Source organism: Triticum dicoccoides, chromosome 5A (assembly GCF_002162155.2).
Source record: "Triticum dicoccoides isolate Atlit2015 ecotype Zavitan chromosome 5A, WEW_v2.0, whole genome shotgun sequence".
NCBI classification, from domain to species: domain Eukaryota; kingdom Viridiplantae; phylum Streptophyta; class Magnoliopsida; order Poales; family Poaceae; genus Triticum; species Triticum dicoccoides.
Window position 1 is genome coordinate 510,956,955 of NC_041388.1, and position 25,442 is coordinate 510,982,396.

Consider the following 25,442-nt stretch of genomic DNA (forward strand, 5'->3'; position numbering starts at 1 on the left):
AATTTGGTCCAGTGGAGTAATATGAAGTTTGTCAAGTGTACATCCTACTCATATTTATTTTTGGCCTGTTAGTAGTTGTTTAAGGGCTGATTAGAGGCTGCCTAGAGGGTTAGTCAATGTAGATATTGAAAAGCTAACTAGTAGTACAGTAAGCAGCAGCAGTTAGCGCAGCAGCAGGGCAAGAGCTTCAGCAGAAACAGTGCGGGCAGGTGCAGGGGGGCGCGCGGAATGGCAAGCAGGGCCAGGCGTGGCCGGGAGTGATGGGCGCGGCGTGGGGCGAGCAGCAGGCAACGGAGACGGGCGCAGCCAGGCGGCAATAGCAACAGTAAAGCAACACTAGTAGCAGCAGCAGAGCAAAGGAGCAATGGCGGCAGCACAACGACACTGCAAGAGCAGAGGCAGTAGCAAGCAGCGCAGCCACAACGGTTGGTGAGCAACCGCGGCGAGGACGCGTGCGGGCGCGCGCGCACAGCAGCGGCAGCAACAGCGCAGGAGCAGCAGCAGTACACACGTACGTACGCGTACGCGCGAGCTCAGACGAGCTCGGGGACGGAGGCTACCGCAACGAATCGAGGGGGCAAGCATGGGGAAGAGGAGGGGCTCACATAGAGCTCGTGGGCACGGTCGACGAAGGCCGGGGTGGACCGGAGCCGTGGCAAACGACGTCAGACGCCGGCGATTTACCGATGAAGGTGTGCCCGATGCCGAGCGTACTGGGTGTCCTAGCTCGAGCACTTCGGCGAGGGCGAAGGAGACGGCAATGGCGGAGCTCCTAGACGTCTCCTCAGGCGCTGAGATGGACGGTGGCCGCGGTGACGATGACGGCCACGACCCGGGCGAGCTCTAAATCTGAACAGAGAGGCGCGAGGGGGGCGAACTGGACGGCTAGGGTTTGTCCACTCGGTCGGGGAGGTCCTTATGCATCTCCAGGGGGCTCCGGATGGTCGACACGGCGACATCCATGACGTGGACGGCTGTGTGCACGGCCACGCCAGGACGCTGCCTCCTCATGTACAGTAGGAAGAAGGAGAAGGCCGTGGTGGGCTTGGGACGAATGCACTATAGCTACATAGAGCCCACCCACACAGTAGCTTATCAGGCCTTTTCCCGCTTATATTTACTATTTTATATTTTGCTCACTGTTTTGTATTTTGTTTTCGATCCAACTAAATTTTGTTAAATAGGAAACTTGTCTCATAAATACTTTGCAATATCGTGGAACTAACCACGGAGTCTTACATAATTTTTGAAAGGCTTTATTTTCAGTTTGAATTTAAAGGAGCCACTAAGTGTTGTTTGCTCAAATCAAAAATATATAAGGGCAATTTTGAAGTTTCAAATGATGCTGGTCCCAACATGAATATTGATCAGGGGAATTTATACTAATATTCGAACATTTTAGTTTTTTCCGCTCGAAGAAGTAATAATTTCACTTGAAATTTTAATTTGAATTTGACTTCGATTTTGGACAAGTGGCAAGCTGCATAGTAATCACGGTGACATGGCCACCATTAGGGGAAGGTTACTGTAGCATGATTCTCAGGGTGTTACAAATCTCCTCCACTACAAGAAATCTCATCCCGAGATTTAAGAGGTAGAGTGAGGGGGAAAGTTATGGTTACAAATTTCTAGCGGACCTTCTCGTCCTGAGTTGCTCTTCTCAAGATGTTGATCCCTCTCGTTGATGTCTTCAACGCTCTGCTCTAGGTCATCATGACGAAGTTATCATTGTTTCTTCAGAAACTCCATCGTACTTACGAAAAGGTTAAGGGGTATCTTTGGAAGAACGAATGTCTAGCTACAAGGTTGCTTATCTGATAGATAACATCAGGGAAGGTGGCGGGAAGTAACTCTCGAATTGGAACTTAAGAAAATATCGAGAGCAATTAAGACGGTGCAATAAGAAGTTTCGAGCGGATAGGCAATCATTCATTGCCGGAAACAGGGCGTGAAAGGGGTTCAGTGCAACGGGAATAAGTATTGTGTCTGATACCAGAATAGGTCATTTCTAGGAAGGTGACCCATGAATGCATATGGAGTCAAGCGCGAGGAATAACCTTGGAAACTAGGGGGTGTGCCGGAGAGTCAGGTTTCAATCATGTGGAACTGTGGGTTATGGGCCCACCAGGTGGGTTAAAAGTAGGGACGCGATGACGTCTTACACGATCATGTAAGCAAGGCATGTCAGAGGATAGTCTATCAGTTATGTCGACAACAACATCGATACCAAGGGCGAGGGATGAAGAGAACCATTTTCCTGCTCGTTGAATGAGGCGGACCAATAGGCAAAGTTCTCGTCCATCGGTGGTTACCGGAATGTCATCAACAAAAGCAATAGGGTTGCTAGAAGTTTTGAAGTCGCACATCATAGTTCAATTGTCGGTTTTCCGGTTAGAAACAACATGGGGACCAAGGAGCGAACAGATATGGCAAGGAGTATCACTTGTATCAAGAATTCTTAAGAGGTGGTGAAATTCTCACGACATTCTTAACATAAAAGGTGGTAATACTCCAAGGTAAAGAATAAATGTTGGATAGCAAGGATCTCAAGGTATATCACGAAACACGTACAAGTTTGTGTTGAACGAAAGGCAATAAAGTGGTCGATGATAACACAAATCATCGAGGGCAAGGATGGTACTTCTCATCATGAATTTAATTGATATCTTGGAAGGGGTCAAAATGTTGATGATTATCACGACACACTTGTCGAGGGGTTTCATGAGGATATAATCGATCATCGATGACATCAAGCAAAAGGAAGGGTGAAGCGAAATTTATCAGAATGATGGGTATGAAACAAACTCGAAATCAAGTTTTCCATTCAAGGATAAATGATATGACAAGGAAGATCGACGTAAGATTAGCTCCCTGTCGAAATTTGTGCTCCGTGAAGAAGGACCAGTTAGCGCAGTTAAAAATTAGCCCAATAATGGTATAGCCGATCAGGCTAGGAATGACTTGAAGGATTATTAAACTCATAAGCAACGAAAATTAAATAGGGTCATCGAACCGGAATGCAGAATCGGTTAACATATCGGTGTTCTCGGTTGACGACAACCCAGAACCCAGAAAAATTGGAATCGGTGAGAAATAAAAGTTAATGAAGAACCCATAAGAAGTTATGCAGTTCCATGACATTATCAAGATATCATAGTGTAATACTTGACGGTAGATCAAAGTAAAGGTTGGACAGGTGCAATGATCTGCACAAGACAAGTACTTCAACTTGTCGGAGAAATGGTATTAAGGAGAAAATATGGTCAAAACCACGATTGCAAAGGGATCAATCCACAGACACAAGATGATATTATATCAAGGGGGTAATTAGTTTAAGAGAAGCTTCCATGATAAGATCTACATCGTGTCCACGGGCATGAACACAAAGTTCAAGGTCTACTCCCACTTCTCCAATGCATAACCTTTGATTCACTTCTCACATTCCAAGTGGTTGTAGTGTTGAAAAACTATATGACGAAACAATAGTAGAGTGTGACCCGTAGAAGTTTTCGGGTTCACACAAATTAGGGAAAGACATAGGTTCAAACCACTGGGGCATCATGGAAACATATACCACAAGCTTCAATAGAAAATATCACCAGCTCGAAAGCAGAGCATGGTCGGCCAAATCAGAGAATAGGATTTACCAATAACATTATGTATCAGGGAAAGAACTTCTCGAGGTTTTTGTATACAAAGGACACTGTCGGATGATAATTCAACAAAGGATTTGACGGTCCACAACGGAGCTGATGGGAGCATCGGCACACAATCAGAAGAAGAAACAATGAAAGGAGATCAGATTATGGAAACAACTGAATAACTCAAAGCTCAAATGCAGAGGAATTATGAATTCCAGGACAAGGGACCGGAAGCAAACGCTCTGATTAAGGATGGATAAGTTGAATAGGCTTAGGGGTACAATCGATTGCAAGTTGATTGGTCGAGATCCAGTGTAACACCCTCGATGCGCCTATATCTCCCACCTGTAGAAGCATGACTTAGAGGCATAACCACATTGAAAGCAATGTCGCAAGTGAGGTAATCTTCACACAACCCATGTAATACATAAGGGAAAAGATACATAGTTGGCTTACAATCGCCACTTCACACAATTACATGAATAAAGCATTACATCATCCAGATACAATCAAGGTCCGACTACGGAACCAAAATAAAAGAAGAACCCCAAAAGCGACACAGATCCCCAATCGACCCCAACTTGGCTCCACTACTGATCAACTAGAACGAAACAACACAAAGGACAAGATCTTCATCGAGCTCCTCCTGAGCTTGGTTGCGTCATCTACACGGACTCATCGGCACCTGCAAGCTGGTTTTGGAAGTATTTGTGAGTCATGGGGACTCAGCAATCTCGCACCCTCGCGATCAAGACTATTTAAGCTTATGGGTAAGGTAAAGGTATGAGGTGGAGCTGCAGCAAGCGACTAGCATATATGGTGGCTAACATACGCAAATGAGAGCGAGAAGAGAAGGCAAAGCACGGTCGAACAACTATGATCAAGAAGTGATCCTAGAACAACCTACGTCAAGCATAACTCCAACACCGTGTTCACTTCCCGGACTCCGCGGAGAAGAGACCATCACGGTTACACACGCGGTTGATGCATTTTAATTAAGGTCAACTTCAGGTTTTCTACAACCGGACGTTAACAAATTCCCATCTGCCCATAACCGCGGGCACGGCTTTCGAAAGTTCAAATCCCTGCAGGGTGTCCCAACTTAGCCCATCACAAGCTCTCATGGTCAACGAAGGATATTCCTTCTAGCGGGGAGACCCGATCAGACTCGGAATCCCGGTTACAAGACATTTCGACAATGGTAAAACAAGACCAGCAAAGCCACCCGATGCGCCGACAAATCCCGATAGGAGCTGCACATGTCTCGTTCTCGGGGCACACCGGATAGGTCAAACTACGAGTAAAACCAACCCTCGAGTTGCCCCGAGGTGGCCCCGCAGGCTGCCCGTTTCGGACCAACACTCAGAGGAGCACTGGCCCGGGGGGTTTAAAATAAAGATGACCCTCGGGCTCGCGAAAACCCAAGGGAAGGTTAATAGGTTGTAAGTGCAAACGGTAAAACCAAGGTTGGGCCTTGCTGGAGGAGTTTTATTCAAGGCGAACTGTCAAGGGGTTCCCATTATTACCCAACCGCGTAAGGAACGCAAAAATCCGGGAACATAACACCGATATGACGGAAACTAGGGCGCCAAGAGTGGAACAAAACACCAGGCATAAGGCCGAGCCTTCCACCCTTTACCAAGTATATAGATGCATTTATTAAATAAGAGATATTGTGATATCCCAACAAGTAAACATGTTCCAACAAGGAACAACATCTCGATGTTCCAACAAGGAACAAACTTCAATCTTCACCTGCAACTAACAACGCTATAAGAGGGGCTAAGCAAAGCGGTAACATAGCCAATCAACGGTTTGCTAGGGCAAGGTGGGTTAGAGGCTTGGTTCAACAATATGGGAGGTATGAAAAGCAAGTGGTAGGTATCGTAGCATAGGCATAACAAAAGAGCGAGCAACTAGCAAGCAAAGATAGAAGTGATTTCGAGGGTATGATCATCTTGCCTGAAATCCCGCAAGGAAGAAGAACGAGTCCATGAAGAAGACAAACGGACGTAGGAGAACGGGTCCTCACAAACGCGATGTTATCGGAACCAACCCGAAGAAGCAAACACCGGAAAGAAGCACACAACATAGTAAACAACCAACACATGAACATGGTATGATATGCGGGATGCGGTATGCGATGCATATGCATGATTTAACAAGGAATGATTGAACCTGGCCTCAACTTGGAAATCCAAGAGTGCCACTGGAAATGTGAGGTGATTTCGGTTGAAATCGATATAAAGAACACAGGAATCGGATGCATGGTTTGGAAATGGCAAGCAAAAAAATATGGCACCGGTCTGCGATAAACAGCAAGTAGCCATATAAATGCATCAAGTTAAATATGCTAGAACACTCAAACATGGCAACAAAATACATGGCAGTGATCAAATCATGATGCTTGACAAAAGATGAACACTGAGCTACGGCTGATTCATCCATTAACAGGTTCAAACAAGCATGGCAAAGGTGCAATTGGTAAACAGGTTTCAGACTTAGTGAAATTAACACTAGTCTGGACTTTCAGATCAGGTAGAACACTTTGGAGCATGAAAACTATATGCTAAAGGAACTTAACATGGCAAAGTAAAGCATGGCATGAAGCTACTCAAAGAGCTTAACAAAAGTCCCTTAGTGACCTTGAGCCAAAAGGGGTCAGAAAATACAATTGCAAGCATGTGAACATGGCAAAAACATAATCAGATTACAGACTGTGAAAAACTGGAGCATGCAAATATGATAGCAAGTAGGCATGTTTACGAGCTCGACGCACTCACTACAGAGCAAGGCATGACAAACTAAGCATACACCCATCAATAATACACCTTGTATAAGCTAGACATGGCAAGAACAACAACATAGCATGCATGGATCAACTACAACATCCTCAGCAAAATCGCTAACAAGTAGACAATCTGCCCAGATTCACGAAATAGCAAAAGTAGAGCTCGATTGACTCAAGCTAGGGTACTCCATAATTGCAAACAAAGACATGGATGGATAGAGTACCACAAGTTTAACAAATCATCCTTACTGATCATCCTCAAAAGAGGCACGAATCACTAGGAAACAACATGAACATATGGCATATTGATAAAAATAGATCAAGGACTTTGTGGAATTGCTAAGTCCCTGAAATCAGCATTAACGAATGCACCACTTTGCAAACTTGTGCTAGTCACCACACATATCAAAAAAAAATACATGGATAGCACCTCTGTAAAGATGGCAAAGCATATAACAAAACACATGTAGAGCTCAGGGGCATATCATGCACACAATAATCATGGCAAAAATGACAAATAGCTATTTGGAGCAGCAGATCTGACAATTAACTCAAATAGCTCTCTTCCAACAGAATTTCGGGCATCAAGATGACCTCAAATGGAAATGATGCAATGAGAGGAAATGATGTACTCTTTGGGACGAACATTTTGATATGCTATACCCGCAAATCAGAGTTACGCGTGCAAAGTTACGACATGATGAACATGGGCATTTGAATCAGGAAATTTCAGGGACTTAGAAGAAATTATACCTCCCGAAATGGATCTAGGGTTTCGGGGCACGCCGTACGAGGTTTGCCGGAAAGTCACCGGAGGAGAGGGAGACGGTGCCGGAGTTGAGGAAAAGTTCGCCGGAGTTGTTGGGGTTGCCGGATCCGGTCGCTCCTCGACCGAATCTGGCCGGGGAAGAAGCGAAGCGAGGTGCCACAGCGGAGATGGCCGGCGGTGAGACACAAGGCGGCGGCGCAGGGAAGGCTCGGGCGGCAGAGCGCGGGGGCCGGTCCGGGTTCTCGCGGGCTCGGGCGGGCCCCGGATGGGCCTGCAGGGCCGCAGCGGCGAAGTGGGCGCGGCGGGGACAAGTGACGGCCTGGGAGTGGCTGGGAGCGGCGGCCGGCTGACGTGGCGGCTCGCTATTGGCCGAGGCGACGTGGTGGCGGCGCGGCGGACATGTCCGGCACGGTGAGGACGCGTCCGGCGGCGCGAGGGGAGGAATTTTTAGGGTTCATCCGCGAATTTCGGGAGGGGAGCACATATTTATAGGTAGAGGGAGCTAGGAGAGTCCAAATGAGGTGCAGTTTGCAGCCACGCGATCGTGATTGAACGACCGAGATGATGGAGGAGGTTTAGGTGGGTTTTGGGCCATTTGGAAGGGTGTTGGGCTGCAACACACACGAGGCCTTCTTGGTCCCTCGGTTAATCGTTGGAGCATCAAACGAAGTCCAAATGATACGAAACTTGACAGGCGGTCTACCGGTAGTAAACCAAGGCGGCATGACAAGTCTAGGTCCAGTCCGAAAACGTTTAACCCCCACACACGAAAGGAAGGTAGAAATGACCACCGGAGGAGAACGGAGCGCCGGAATGCAAAACGGACAACGGGGAAAATGCTCGGATGCATGAGATGAACATGTATGCAAATGAAATGCACATGATGACATGATATGCAATGCATGACACGCAAGCAATGACAAGGCAACTACAGCGAATAACTGGAGGACACCTGGCACATCGGTCACGGGGCGTTACAAGACTCCACCACTACGAGAGGATCTCATCCCGAGATCTAGAATGGCACCGGAGGGAAAAACGGAAGAGAGAGAAGAGGTAAAACTAAGTTGCTTCTTTGTAAAACGAGTGAAACCAAAGAACCTTGCGAGGTTGAGCAAAAGACATAAAGAAAGCAACGGAGATGAATGAAGTTGAAAACACTCCGTTAGGAAAAAGGAACAAAGAAGAACAACTTCGGACAGCACTCCGATTGAAAATTGATACAAGACTTGATAAGACGAAAGAACTGAGCAGAGGGCACAACTCTCTGGTTAAAAGTAAAATCAAGAAAAGAATAAGGTCCTGACAAGAACAAGAAGAAATGTTGAAGATAGCACCATCACAATGCCTCCGGAACAAAAGAAAGAGTGGAATGGAATGAACGAAGTGAAACAAGATCTCGAGGGAGCACGCTAACAACAACAGCTAGAACAGAGTTGTTGGAAAACTAATAACGAAAAGAATAAGCTTGATATGGTCTTATGGAATGCATCTCAAATTATGAGGTGACAACCTGCCACTCACGGGAAAAGAATTGGATTGATAAGAACAAGGAGACGAGAAACTATTTCACCGGGAGGATAAAAGAAGAACTTGGGTCATTTATGAGCACCCTAAATAGCAACAATCCTTAGGGAAAGCTTTAGGTGAAACATAACCCAAGATAACTCTAATGAAGTGGTTGATGGATTTAAAATATCTCATTCTTGACAACATGTGAATCATGAAATATGAACTCAAATTATCAAGAATGACATAATACCACCTCCAATGATATGTTAGAGAGAATTGCACTCCGGATTGCAAGATGAAGAATGCTTGAGCTCCTCTGAAAAGAATCTCAATGAACACTTCGAAAAGGAATTAAATCTTTGATGAACCATCGCGGGGAACCTCCATGAAGAACTCCGGTAACAAAAGAATGATCAATCGAAATGAAAGAGAAGTTGAAAACACACGGCGAAGACTTGTAATGAATAGATGGATTTTCACGATGATATAACTGAGAAAACTTGGAACTTCAGGAAAAGAAAAGATGAAACAATAGAAACTGAGAATTTGATGACACTCCGGAATAAGGAATTAATCGCTTGGATGAAACAAGAATAAGAATTACATTATGCTTATCCTTCACCAATTAAATTGATGACAAGCAACGGATTTGACATACTACTTAGAGAAAAGGCTTCAACGAACCACCGTTAGCATTTGGAAAGCATGAATGAATTGATATGGTAACCAAGGAGGAGAACTCTTGAACGAACCACCGTAAGAATTGAAAATGAACGAATAAAAGATGAAGAACCACCGGGAAGAATTAGAGAATGAAAGAAGATACTTGAGGGAAATTTAGATCCATGAGAACTAATAGATCACGAGCTGATTAGAGGATATTTGGGCGATGCACCGGTAAGATTTGGAGAATGAGAGCTGAAAGCTAAGAATAAATACTTCTGAGGTGGTGGCCTTCGGAGAAACAAACTGAAAAGACTCTTGAATTGCTCCGGATGGATGAAAAGAATTCTCACAATCAAAACCAATTATGAGAGGATGGCCTCAAACTAGAATCACGAATCCTGAAGAGGATGGAGCAGGATTGAGAGAAAATCTTCTTCTTCGGTCTTGAAATGCAGGGAATGACGATGAGAAACACTACCAATAATTATTGAGGTACTCCGGAATGAAGAATGGAAAGGTTGAGCCAATGATGAAAAGAATTTGAAAGATCTTGGAGAAAGACATATGACTGATGATGAATCATTCTTATGTCAATGTTGGAGAGAATTCGGAAGGCTCCGGGGAAGTTAGAAGAGTCAGGTAAGATCCTGGGAAAAGACCTGTGGGTTAGGGCCCACTGAAGAGAAACACCATTGAAATGATTTAAAGAGAGAGATTGCACCGGTTGACTTAAAAGACTTGAATGAGATAACATCCTTGAAAGAGTTTGAATGAATGTAGAGTGGAAACATGAATCTTCGAGATATCTTGAGCATTCCGGAATAATTGAATAGCGAGAAGTGACTGAATATGAGGTGCACCGGCATGAGAAGGTATTTGCAACGAGGAAAGGATATAATTGGCAAAGCTTGAATTGAATTCATCGGATAAAAGAGAACGAAGAATGATGAACTAGAAGCTCCGTTAGCATCTTCCTGAGAATCACCGGATAAGAACATTGACGAAAAAGAATGGAGAGACTTCATATGAATAAAAGGATACTTGATTAAGAAATCCGAGTCCTCGAAGAAGAAGGGTGGGAGGGCGGGAAAGCAAAGGCAACTTGGAGACGGATGAAACAAACACCGTTGAGAAGAACTGATAATTGATCTTGCGAATGTTGAAGTGATCGGATCCACTTGAAGAGAAGCACGCCGGTTAAAAAGAATTGACAAAACAATCTTGATGATCAAGAAGGATTAGTATTCACATCAAAATATGAGAACACTGCTTAGAAACAGGTATGGAACCAACATTTGACTTCGAAGCAACTCGAATACCCCAACTCAAAACAAAACAAAGGATTGGCTTGCAAAATAAGCCGGAACAAACATATGATAGAGATTTTGTTTGAAGTTTTCGTGGTGGGGCCTACACGGGCTCGATCGTACATCACCATCATGTACAAGGCAGTGCACATGACATACGAAGCGTCCCCGAGTCGACATAGCCAAGGACTCTTTAAGACACAACGAGACCACTGTAAAACCAACCGTGAATAGGCGGACCACTAGACGTCGAACCCCAATTTCAAATCATACATCTGTCGGAAAGATATCCTAAGAGCTACTTGAATTCCCACTTATAAACTCCCGAAACTTTCCGGTTATGCAATCAGGTGTTGGGGATACAGGGGAAGCATAATATCTCACCCAAACTAACAATTCCTGCATCCAGCTGTATCCATCCTTCAACACATAACCAAGAAACCTTCAGAAATCGTCTACCTCAACCTTCGAAAAGCATCCATTATACGAGTTATGGCAATACTCCCGAACTCCCGCCCCAGTACTGGGTGGCGTCGAGGTTATCTCACCAACAACTGCATAAAAGAGATTTTCGATGTCGGCGAAACTAATCTCAGGTATTCCAGAACTGCAACGATAAAATTGTGACGACGACACCTCGGAGCTCAACTCCCCGGGACACTGCCACAACCCCTAAATGACAGGAGACACCAAGAACATTGTTCTCGTCACAAATCCATCAGAACGATTCCAAGATACCCGCGTGATCCTAAATTTTTTTAGTGAAATTTGAGAAGAGAAGAGTCAAAACTCTACGTCAGGATGCCTTACCAGAGCGATGAAGGGACTGGGGAGTAAAAATAATTCCTAAACTCTCCGATATATAAATCCTAAATGACTCAAAACATTTTTCTAGACTCCACAACGTCCGCTAATTCGATCAAGCAGTGGGGGCTCCTAAGGTCGGGGAAGGCTCTGATTACCAACTTGTAACGCCCCCGATGTGGCTATATCTCCCACGTGTAGAAACACGACTTAGAGGCATAACCGCATTGAAAGCAATGTCGCAAGTGAGGTAATCTTCACACAACCCATGTAATACATAAGGGAAAAGATACATAGTTGGCTTACAATCGCCACTTCACACAATTACATAAATAAAGCATTACATCGTCCAGATACAATCAAGGTCCGACTACGGAACCAAAATAAAAGAAGAACCCCAAAAGCAACACAGATCCCCGATCGACCCCAACTGGGCTCCACTACTGATCAACTAGAACGAAACAACACAAAGGACAGGATCTTCATCGAGCTCCTCCTGAGCTTGGTTGCGTCATCTACACGGACTCATCGGCACCTGCAAGCTAGTTTTGGAAGTATCTGTGAGTCACGGGGACTCAGCAATCTCGCACCCTCGTGATCAAGACTATTTAAGCTTATGGGTAAGGTAAAGGTATGAGGTGGAGCTGCAGCAAGCGACTAGCATATATGGTGGCTAACATACGCAAATGAGAGCGAGAAGAGAAGGCAAAGCATGGTCGAACAACTATGATCAAGAAGTGATCCTAGAACAACCTACGTCAAGCATAACTCCAACACCGTGTTCACTTCCCGGACTCCATGGAGAAGAGACCATCACAGTTACACACGCGGTTGATGCATTTTAATTAAGGTCAATTTCAGGTTTTCTACAACCGGACGTTAACAAATTCCCATCTGCCCATAACCGCGGGCACGACTTTCGAAAGTTCAAATCCCTGCAAGGTGTCCCAACTTAGCCCATCACAAGCTCTCACAGTCAACGAAGGGTATTCCTTCTAGCGGGAAGACCCGATCAGACTCGGAATCCCGGTTACAAGACATTTCGACAATGGTAAAACAAGACCAGCAAAGCCGCCCGATGCACCGACAAATCTCGATAGGAGCTGCACATCTCAGGGCACACCGGATAGGTCAAGCTACGAGTAAAACCAACCCTCGAGTTACCCCGAGGTGGCCCCGCAGGCTGCCCGTTTCGGACCAACACTCAGAGGAGCACTGGCCCCGGGGGGGGGGGGGTTTAAAATAAAGATGACCCTCGGGCTCGCGAAAACCCAAGGGAAGGTTAATAGGTTGTTAGTGTAAATGGTAAAACCAAGGTTGGGCCTTGATGGAGGAGTTTTATTCAAGGCGAACTGTCAAGGGGTTCCCATTATTACCCAACCGCGTAAGGAATGCAAAAACCCGGGAACATGACACCGATATGACGGAAACTAGGGTGGCAAGAGTGGAACAAAACACCAGGCATAAGGCCGAGCCTTCCACCCTTTACCAAGTATATAGATGCATTAATTAAATAAGAGATATTGTGACATCCCAACAAGTAAACATGTTCCAACAAGGAACAACATCTCCATGTTCCAACAAGGAACAAACTTCAATCCTCACCTGCAACTAACAACGCTATAAGATGGGCTGAGCAAAGCGGTAACATAGCCAATCAACGGTTTGCTAGGACAAGGTGGGTTAGAGGCTTGGTTCAACAATATGGGAGGCATGAAAAGCAAGTGGTAGGTATCATAGCATAGGCATAGCAAAAGAGCGAGCAACTAGCAAGCAAAGATAGAAGTGATTTCGAGGGTATGATCATCTTGCCTGAAATCCCGCAAGGAAGAAGAACGAGTCCATGAAGAAGACAAATGGACGTAGGCGAACGGGTCCTCACAAATGCGATGTTATCAGAACCAACACGAAGAAGCAAACACCGGAAAGAAGCACACAACATAGTAAACAACCAACACATGAACATGGAATGATATGCGGGATGCGGTATGCGATGCATATGCATGATTTGACAAGGAATGATTGAACCTGGCCTCAACCTAGAAATCCAAGAGTGCCACCGGAAAGGTGAGGTGATTTCGGTTGAAATCGATATAAAGAACACTGGAATCGGATGCACGGTTTGGAAATGGCAAGCAAAACAAATATGGCACCGGTCTGTGATAAACAGCACGTAGCCATCTAAATGCATCAAGTTAAATATGCTACAACACTCAAATATGGCAACAAAATACATGGCAGGGATCCAATTATGATGCTTGACAAAAGATGAACACTGAGCTATGGCTGATTCATCCATTAACAGGTTCAAACAAGCATGGCAAAAGTGCAATTGGTAAACAGGTTTCAGACTTAGTGAAATTAACACTAGTCTGGAATTTCAGATCAGGTATAACAATTTGGAGCATGAAAACTATATGCTATAGGAACTTAACATGGCAAAGTAAAGCATGGAAGGAAGCTACTCAAAGAGCTTAACAAAAGTCCCTTAGTGACCTTGAGCCAAAAGGGGTCAGAAAATACAATTGCAAGCATGTGAACATGGCAAAAAAATAATCAGATTACAGACTTTGTGAAAAACTGGAGCATGCAAATATGATAGCAATTAGGCATGTTTACGAGCTCGATGCACTCACTACAGAGCAAGGCATGACAAACTAAGCATACATCCATCAAGAATACACCTTGTATAAGCTAGAAATGGCAAGAACAACAACATAGCACGCACGGATCAACTACAACATCCTCGGCAAAATCGCTAACAAGTAGACAATCTGCCCAGATTCACGAAATAGCAAAAGTAGAGCTCGATTGACTCAAGCTAGGGTACTCCATAATTTCAAACAAAGACATGGATGGATAGAGCACCACCAGGTTAACAAATCATCCTTACTGATCATCCACAAAAGAGGCACGGATCACTAGGAAACAACATGAACATATGGCATATTGATAAAAAACAGATCAAGGACTTAGTGGAATTGCTAAGTCCCTGAAATCAACATTAATGAATGCACCACTTTGCAAGCTTGTGCTAGTCACCACACATATCACAAAAAAACATGGATAGCACCTCTGTAAAGATAGAAAAGCATATAACAAAACACATGTAGAGCTCAGGGGCATATCATGCACACAATAATCATGGCAAAAATGACAAATATCTATTTGGAGTAGCAGATCTGACAATTAACTCAAATAGCTCTCTTCCAACAGCATTCCGGGCATCAAGATGACCTCAAATGGAAATGATGCAACGAGATGAAATGATGTACTCTCTGAGACGAACATTTTGATATGCTATATGCGCAAATTGGAGTTATGGTGAAAAGTTACGACATGATGAACATGTGCATTTGAATCAGGAAATTTCAGGGACTTAGAAGAAATTATACCTCCCGAAACGGATCTAGGGTTTCGGGGCACGCCGTATGAGGTTCGCCGGAAAGTCACCGGAGGAGAGGGAGACGGCGCCGGAGTTGAGGAAAAGTTCGCCGGAGTTGTCGGGGTTGCCGGATCCGGTCGCTCCTCGACCGGATCTGGTCGAGGAAGAAGCGGAGCGAGGTGCCACGGCGGAGACGGCCGGCGGCGATACACAAGGCGGCAGCGCAGGGAAGGCTCGAGCGGCGGAGCGCGGGGGCCGGTCCGGGCTCTCGCGGGGTCGGGTGGGCCCCGGATGGGCCTGCAGGGCCGCAACGGCGAAGTGGGCGCGGCGGGGACAAGTGGTGGCCTGGGAGTGGCTGGGCGCGGCGGGGACAAGTGGTGGCCTGGGAGTGGCTGGGCGCGGCGGCCGGCTGACGTTGCGGCTCGCTATTGGCCGAGGCGACATGGCGGCGGCGCGGCGGACATGTCCGGCGCGGTGAGGACGCGTCCGACGACGCGAGGGAAGGAATTTTTAGGGTTCATCCGCGAATTTCGGGAGGGGAGCACATATTTATAGGTAGAGGGAGCTAGGAGAGTCCAAATGAGGTGCGGTTTGCGGCCACGCGATCGTGATCGAACGACCGAGATGATGGAGGAGGTTTAGGTGGGTTTTGGGCCACTTTGGAAGGGTGTTGGGCTGCAACACACACAAGGCCTTCTCGGTCCCTCGGTTAACCGTTGGAGCATCAAACGAAGTCCAAATGATATGAAACTTGACATGCGGTCTACCAGTAGTAAACCAAGGCCTCATGAAATGTCTCGGTCCAATCCGAAAACGTTTAACCCCCACACACGAAAGGAAGGTAGAAATGACCACCGGAGGAGAACGAAGCGCCGGAATGCAAAACGGACAACGGGGAAAATGCTCGGATGCATGAGACGAACATGTATGCAAATGAAATGCACATGATGACATGATATACAATGCATGACACGCAAGCAATGACAAGGCAACAACAGCGAATAACTGGAGCACACCTGGCACATCGGTCATGGGGCGTTACATCCAGCTCATGTTTAAAATGACATCTGAGCTGGAAGGATGAATTCTAGGATCTGAATGAGGATCGCGAGCATTCGCAACATATTGAATCAATGGAATCAAAATGATAATGACAAGGGATGCCAATAAGATTACGAGACTTATGTAATTAACCATAACACAAGAAAGCAAGAATTTCAAGAGCAATAGACTACTCAGGATTTTTGGAAGACCGAATGGTATTCCGAAGACTTTTGCGAAACACATGAACAAATGGGGATGAGCAGATGCTCGATAAGTGCGAGGAATTATCCATAGGGTTATTCAGGCGGAAAGAGCTGCATGGAAGTCAGAAGAAGGATTCTCGAAAGTCGGAGTATACTTTCGGGTATCTTGTAATAACAAGAACAATTAGGGATGAAAGTATGAACGGCGAGGGTACACAGTTATCCATAAGAATTCAACGGTGTTAAGGGATTGCAAAAGAAATCAACACAAGTTCTCAGGAGTAGATCAGAGAATATCTTCGAAGTCTTCTGGTGAAGCAGGCAACCATCTGGAATGAAGGGGCTCTCCGGGGAAAGTCATTACAAGAACCTAATGTAGTTAGTAAAATCATTTAACCCGAATAGAAGAGAGAACAGAGTCCCAGAGTATAGACGAGGAATGAAAGATCCTATTACCACCCAATGGCAACATGGGCCCATGGGCCGCACAACCATGTTAGTAAAACAGTTTGCACTGACTAGACTCGACTTTGGCCAAGGAGTGTGGAAGGGGAATTCCTACATGCAGTCGACTCTGATACCAACTTGTGACGCCCCCGGTTCGATAGTACACTAATCATACACGCAAACGTGTACGATTAAGATCAGGGACTCACCGGAAGATATCACAACACAACTCTACAAATAAAATAAGTCATACAAGCATCATATTACAAGCCAGGCCCTCGAGGACTCGAATACAAGAGCTCGATCATAGACGAGTCAGAGGAAGCAACAATATATGAGTACAGACATAAGTTAAACAAGTTTGCCTTAAGAAGGCTAGCACAAACTGGGATAGAGATTGAAAGAGGGGCAGGCCTCCTGCCTGGGATCCTCCTAAACTACTCCTGGTCGTAGTCAGTGGCCTGCACGTAGTAGTATGCACCTCCCGAGTAGAAGCAGTCGTCATCGACAATGGCGTCTGGATCCTAGACTCCAACGTCTGGTCGCAACAATCGGATATAGAAAGGGGGAAAGGGGGAGCAAAGCAACCATGAGTACTCATCCAAAGTACTCGCAAGCAAGGAGCTACACTACATATGCATTGGTATCAATGAAAGGGGGTAGTATATGTGGACTGAACTGCCGAATGCCGGAATAAGAGGGGGATAGCTAGTCCTATCAAAGACTACGCTTCTGATAACCTCCATCTCGCAGCAGAAGAAGAGAGTAGATGGTAAGTTCACCAAGTAACATCGCATAGCATAACCCTACCTGGTGATCCTCCCCTCTTCGCCCTGTGAGAGAGCGACCACCGGTTGTATCTGGCACTTGGAAGGGTGTGTTTTATTAAGTATCCGGTTCAAGTTGTCATAAGGTCAAGGTATAACTCCGGGTTGTCCTTTTACCGAGGGACACGACTATTCGAATAGATAAACTTCCCTGCAGGGGTGCACCACATTTCCCAACACGCTTGACCCCCTTTGTCCGGACACACTTACCTAGGTCATGCCCGGCCTCGGAAGATCAACACGTCGCATCCCTACCTAGGCACAACAGAGAGGTCAGCACGCCGGTCTAAATCCTATGGCGCAGGGGTCTGGGCCCATCGCCCATTGCACACCTGCACGTTGCGAACGTGGCCGGTAATCAGACCTAGCCTCCCTGATACAAGAGCAGGCGTTCTAGTCCAACCCGGTGCGCGCCGCTCAGTCGCTGACGTCAAGAAGGCTTCGGCTGATACCACGACGTCGAGTGCCCATAACTGTTGCCGCGTAGTTGGTTAGTGCATATAGGCCAGTGGCCAGACTCAGATCAAATACCAAGATCTCGTTAAGCGTGTTATTTTGAAGTAACCGTGGACGCCGACCAGGGCCAGGCCCACCTCTCTCCTAGGTGGTCTCAACCTGCAATGTCGCTCCGCCACAAAGTAACAGTCGGGGGCCGTCAGGAACCCAGGCCCACCACTACCTGGACAGAACCACCTACCCCTTCAGCCCCCACATCGGAATCACTTGCGGGTACTCTATGAGCCGACCCGACTTTAGTCACAACATGTATAATATGTATGTATAGTATAAACCCGTGATCAACACCCGACGTGATCATGGCCCGATAGTGTAGCATGGCAGACTGACAAGAATGTAGGGCCACTGATGATAATCTAGCATCCTATACTAAGCATTTAGGGTTGCAGGTAAGGTATCAATAGTCGTAGCAACAATGTCAGGCTATGCATCAGAATAGGATTAACGGAAAGCAGTAACATGCTACACTACTCTAATGCAAGCTATATAGAGGAGAGTAGGCGATATCTGGTGATCAAGGGGGGGGGGCTTGCATGGTTGCTCTGGCAAGAAAGAGGGGTCATCAACAGCGTAGTCGAACACACGGGCATCGGCAGCGGTCTCGGAGTCTACCAGAAATAAGTAATGGAGGGGGAACACAATAAATAATAGAGCAATCAAATGTAAGACAAAGCAATACGCGGCAAACTATGTGCTAGGGGTGACCTAACGTATGGCTATACGATATAGGTGAAGGGGGAATTTAACCAAGAATGTTTTCCCGGTTTCGGACCTGTGTCAGACAGATGACCGGAGGGGGAAAGCTCCATGTTCTTATAGTTAGAGGCATCCGACAAGTAAACGGACCATGTGTTCGGATTCGTCTCGTCGTTCTGAGCAACTTTCATGTATAAAACTTTTTCATCGGAGTTACGGATTATTTTCTATGATTTTTCAAAGTTTTAACAATATTCTGAAATTATTATTAATTCGAAATAAAAGGAGAAATTGCTATGTGCACCCAGCAGGGTGCACACAGCAGGGCCACCGGAGGCTGATAGTAGGTCCAGGGGTCCCTGTTGACTCAGTCAACAGTGCAGTCAACAGTCAAATGTTGACTGTTGACTGGTCAAAATTGTAGATGCGGCCCAGGTGTCATTCACACATATCTTGCATTTTCTTTTTAAGTGGATATTTAGAGGGGGTCCACCTGTCATTTGCACTATACCTAACCACTGATTAGACTAACTAGTAGGAGTACTAGTTAGCTAACGGAGAGCCGGCCGGCCACCACACACATAACACGCACACACACACAATGCTAGGGTTAAGAAAAGATAGCATTTTGTGATTTTGGTAGGATTTAAACCATGTATCAAATGAATTTGGTCCAGTGGAGTAATATGAAGTTTGTCAAGTGTACATCCTACTCATATTTATTTTTGGCCTATTAGTAGTTGTTTAACCGCTATTAGAGGCTGTCTAGAGGGTTAGTCAATGTAGATATTGAAAAGCTAACTAGTAGTACAGTAAGCAGCAGCAGTTAGCGCAGCAGCAGGGCAAGAGCTTCAGCAGAAACAGTGCGGGCAGGCGCAGGGGCGTGCGCGGAATGGCAAGCAGGGTCGGGCGCGGCCGGGAGTGATGGGCGCGGCGTCGGGCGAGCAGCAGGCGACGGAGGCGGGCGCATCCAGGCGGCAATAGCAATAGTAAAGCAACACTAGTAGCAGCAGAGCAAAGGAGCAATGGCGGCAGCACAACGGCAGTACAAGAGCGGAGGCAGTAGCAAGCAGCGCAGCCACAATGGTTGGTGAGCAACCGCGGCGAGGACGCGTGCGGGCGCGCGCGCACAGCAGCGGCAGCAACAACGCATGAGCAGCAGCAGTACACACGTACGTACGCGTACACGCGAGCTCGGACGAGCTCGGGGACGGAGGCTACCGCAACGAATCGAGGGGGCAAGCAGGGGGGAATAGAGGAGGGGCTCACATAGAGCTCGTGGGCACGGTCGACGAAGGCCGGGGTGGACCGAAGCCGTGGCAAACTGTTAGAGTAGTCCTTACGGTATACGACTTCTAGTCCAAGTCAGTTTTGTACCCCTACCCCAAGTCGGTTTGTACCCTCTTATATACTCTTGTATGCCGCACCAAATAAATCAATAAGCAACAATTTTATTCAGCCTTCATGGTATCAGATACCGGTCCCAGGTTCTAGGGTATGGCTCCGCCTACGCCGCCGCCGCCGCCTGGCTACTTCGAGCGCCGGGCCGCGCTCATCGCCAAGGCTGCCAACGCCGTGACCGCTTATCTCTCGGCCCTCACGATAGCTCCACAAAACTACCCTACACCCATCCTCGCTGCACCAATATCTCTTGCCGACACAATCTCCGATGTCAGCCCCTACATCCCCATAGTTCTTGATCTCGCTGCCCACAACTACTACCATTGGAGACATCTCTTCGATCTCCATCTCGACCGCTGCAACCTGCGCTCGCATGTCGCCGCCAACTGTCTTCCCCGCCCCGACGATCTACAATGGTTGAAGACGATCTCGCGATCGTCCAGTGGCTCTACACCCGCATCACCACCGAAATCTTCAACATGATCGATCATGACGGCGCCACCGCTGCCAACATCTGGCACTCCCTCCGTCAGCTCTTCCAAAGCAACACCGACGCTCAGAAAAACGCTCTCCACACCGAGCTTCGCAATATGGTGCAAGGAGACGCCCCGATGAACCTGTTCTGCCAACGCGTTAAGACCATTGGTGATGAGCTCCGCGAACTCGGCGATACAGTCAGTGACTCACAGCTAATCAACATCGTTGTTGTCGGCCTTAGAAAAGACTTTGACAAGCAAGCCTCGTTCATACCGATGATACGGCCTCCTCCTACCTTCGCTGAAGTTCGTTCCCTACTACAACTCGCGGCGGAAACACAAGCTCGCAAGGACTCTCGCCCCAAGGTCTTTCATGCTGTGGCTCGTCCTCCTCTGTCGTCTACACCAGCGTCGCCTTCCATGCTGGCTCCTGCCGCCGGGCCGTCCACATCGTCATCTGCTCAACCGCCCCCAGGCTGGCGCCCTAGTCCTAACTACCGTGGCAAAAACCCTATCTACAGGCCACCGTCGACTCGTTCGGTTCCGCCTACGACATCACCAGCACCGAGTCCTGCAACACCCACCAGTGCTCCATCTGCGGTTTCATGGCGGCCTCCTCATGATCCTTGGACGGGGCTCGTTCAGGCATGGCCCATGACCTAGTCCGCTCCGTCCGCCCTCGGTGCTCCGCCGGCATACTCAGGCCAAGATCACTCGCTTCAATAGCTCCAGTGATCTTTATTCTCTTAATGGAGTTCCTGCCGCCACCCCTCCAACATCCATGCTGGCCTCCGTCGATCTATGGCATCGTCGCTTAGGCCATCCCAACCCTGCTGTCTTAGCTTCTATGCTTAGTGAATTTACCATACCATGTAATAGGGACTCTCATAATTTTGTGTTTTGTGAGTCATGTCAATTAGGCAAACATGTATGTCTTCTCTTTAGTTCCTCTAGCTCTTGTAGCACTTATCCCTTTGAATTAATACATTGTGATTTATGGACCTCTCCCATTGCAAGTGTTTTGGGTTTTAAATACTACCTTGTTATCCTAGATGATTTCACCCACTTTGTCTGGACTTTTCCTCCACGCAACAAATCCGAGGTCCATTCTCTCTTTCTTAATTTTCAATGCTATGTGTCTATTCACTTCTTCCTCCCAATTCACTTTATCCAATGTGACAATGGTTGCGAGTTTGATAACATGAAAAATCGTACTTTCTTCTTACAACATGGCATCTTGCTAAAGTTCTCCTGTCCCTACACATCCCCTCAAAATGGTAAAGCCGAACTTTCTCTTTGCACCCTCAATGATATCGTTCCCACTCTCCTCATTCAATCATCTATGCCTCCCAAGTTTTGGGCTGAAGCCCTACACATGGCCACCTTCCTTCTAAATATTCGCCCTTCTAAAACTAAACCCAACACTACTCCCTATTATTCCCTCTTTCTTTCCCATCCCGACTACTCTGCGGTTCGTGTTTTCGGTTGTCCCTGTTTTCCCAATGCCTTCGCCACTTCTGCAAATAAATTATCACGACGATCTATCCCATGTGCCTTTCTTGGCTTCTCTGACCTTCACACCGGACAAGTTCATGTCTCTCGTCATGTCACGTTTGCTGAGCACATTTTTCCTTTCTCACGACGCACTACTACACCATCAAACACCCCCTCTCCCCGTCCTTTCCAACTATATACTCCCCTACCTGCTGAACACAACACACCACCACCACCATTAACACCCGCCATAGCCGATACCAACCCTACCCTCACCCCACCCGAGATGTCCCCAACACCTCCGACCCCTACTCCCTCCCCACCACCCCTGGCCCCTACTCCCACTCCATCACCCAGCCCTACTCCTTCGTCCAACTCTTCCGCTGCGCCGGACTCACACGTACCCACCATACCCCCTCATGCTATTCCTACAGCAGCCCCGATTAATGATCATCGCATGCGTACTAGGGCCAAATCAGGATTTCATCAACCCCAAAACCGCCTAAACCTTCATACCTCCGTATCTCTCACTTCCCTCCCAAAGAATTACAAAACTGCTCTACTTGATCCCAACTGGGCCGCTGCCATGCAAGAAGAATATGATGCTTTACTTCAAAACAACACCTGGCAACTTGTTCCTCGTCCTCCCAATAGAAATATTGTTTCTGGCAAATGGATTTTTCGCCAAAAGTTCCACTCCGATGGGATCCTCTCACGATATAAAGCCAGGTGGGTTTGTCGTGGCTTTTCTCAGCAACAATGAATTGATTATGAAGAAACCTTTTCTCCTGTTGTTAAACCTAGAACCATTAGCACCATTCTTAGTGTTGTTGTCTCCTCTTCCTGGCCTATTCACCAACTTGATGTTAAAAATGCTTTCCTCCATGGTTCCCTTCAAGAAACTGTCTACTGCCAGCAACCTCTGGGTTTTGAAAATCCATCCTTTCCAAATCATGTATGTCTTCTTCAGAAATCTCTCTACGGTCTTAAACAGGCCCCATGAGCTTGGTTTCAATGCTTCTCCTCCTTCATCCAAACAATAGGCTTCACTCCATCTCTCTCCGACACCTCTCTTTTTGTGTATCATCAAACTTCTGACACTGCCTATTTACTTCTTTATGTAGATGATATAATTCTTACCGCATCCTCTCAAAAGTTCTTAGATCATATTGTCTCTCTTCTTAGGTCTGAATTTTCTATGACTGACCGAGGACTCCTTCATCATTTCTTAGGCATTGCTGTTGTTCGAGATTCCTCCAGCCTTTTTCTTACCTAATGCCAGTATATTCTTGATCTTCTTAATTGTGCTGGTATGTGTCGGGGGTTTGGTGCGACATATGCCAACGGATGGCTTATCATGGTGGGGGCGAGTAGAACGTCGCCGGTGCCTGGAAGCGGGATGAGGCGAAGACATGCACGCCGGCGAATCTTACCCAGCTTCGGGGCTCTCTGGGGAGATAATACCCATACTGCTGCTCTGCGGGGTCTCCGCATGATCACTATGGCAAAGTGCTTACACGGTTGCTCCTTGAGCTGTTTTCTGGTGGTGGGAGAGGGCAAGACTAGCTCTCTCCCTCCTATATGATTTGGTCTAGAGCTAATGGGTTCCAACCCTTTGCATGGGTGCCCTGGGGGGTTTACATAGGCCTACCCCCAGGGGTACAATGGTAATCCGGCTGGGTGCGGGCCCAGCCGTCAGTGTCTCTGGCCTCCGTCTACTCTGCTGACTGCTGGGGCCCGCCGACTGGCCGGGTACGGAGCCGACAGGCCGCGTCCGCCGCGGGTGGGTCTTGCCGGCTGCTGATTACTATAGCCGTACTTCTAATGACGCGGGCTTGATCATGAGGTCGTGGCAACAGCCCCGCCGCCTGGCGGGCGATCACTGTTGCCACTCCCCATCTCATCTTGATTAATGGCGCGTGGGCCCCGGGGGAGGGCTCGGCCGACTCCCTCGGGCCGACTCCCGACGGGTCTGACTGGTGGTTCTCCCGCCGTCTCCCAAGGTCTCACTGACTGGTGGGCCCTGCTGCCTCCAAGCCGTACAGGCAAGCCGTCGTGGGTGCAAGATTTGGCCCTGCAGTGCTGATGTTAGGGCCGGCATGGCAACAGTGCCACACCGCACGGAGATCCTCCGGGGTACGGCATGCTGTGGCCATGCCTGCCCTTGGTGAGGGGCGGGGGTGGGCTTTGCTGTAGCCACGCCCCTGCCTCGTCCCCTTTGATGAGGTCATGGGGTTTGTTGGAGTCGCAGGCCGACTCCCCAAAGCCGGCTTCTCCAGAAGTCGTACCTGGGACTCGGCCGTGAGCGGGCAGTCGGCCGCCTTGCCGTCGACTCCTCGGGAGGCGGCTCTTTGTCCTGGGGTCTTGAGGGGCGCAGCCTGCCCCGATGTCTTGAAAGGTTATGGGACTCGGGTTGGCCTACCCGTGGCCCATTACTCCGACAGTAGTCCCCGAAGCTGGTGAGGCACCACGGACGATCGGTCGAGAAGCCTCAGCAGTTTCTCTTTCCGGGTACTCAACACATGGTCTTTGATTGACTTCTGCCGGGCCGACTAGAAGGAGTCGGACTTGCTCAACTCGGACTCACTCAATTCCGACTCGCTCAGTATTTCGAACATCGCGGAGGGATTTAAGTGGCGTGCTAGCTAAGTCTCCAGGCCGCCGCCCGTTTTTGGCCTGTCACGCGAGGGCACGTGGCTAGGCCGTCCTGCCATCCTACGCGCGTGACGGGATAGGCCCATAGGCGGGGCCCGCCACTACCGCGCCTCGGCGCCCGAGCGGATCCGTTGCAACCCCGGTGGACGGTTGGGATTCCGGTGGAGTTACTGCGCGCAGTAACTTTATCGTGGATCGTGGCGGTCATGGGGTTGTGGGCGCAGTAAATCCCCATGTCCGCCCCCTCGGCTTCGCAGCCCACGAGGCTATAAGTAGGGGGAAGAGGGGGGCACGTGCGCCCCTCCTTCCCACTACTCCTCGTTCTCTTCCTCCTTGCTGCTCCTCGCTCTCCTCCTTCCTCTTCTCTTCTTTGCTCCGCCGCACGCCCAAGCTCCGGCGAACGCTACGGCGACAGCTCGCGATGAGTTCTTCCTCCGCCGCTGCGGCTCCCCCAGTGCACTCCGGCACCTGGGACGGCTCCGAAGTTCATGAAGACCACATTGAGTTCCTCCGCCGGACCCGCCTGCTTCCCGGCGAGGATCGCGTGCAGGTGCGTCTTGCGCCGAAGGGGGAAATTTCCCCCGCACCGCAGGAGGGAGAGCGGATCATCTTCCACTCGCACTGCCTGCGCGGGCTGGGGCTGCCTGCGAGCAGTTTCTTCCGGTCCTTCCTAGAGTTCTACGGCCTCCAGCCGCACCACCTCACCCCCAACGCAGTGGTGGTGCTGTCCGCCTTCGTGGCCATGTGCGAAGGCTTCCTCGGAGTCCTCCCCACCCTCGAGCTCTGGGGGGAGTTCTTCTTCTCCAAG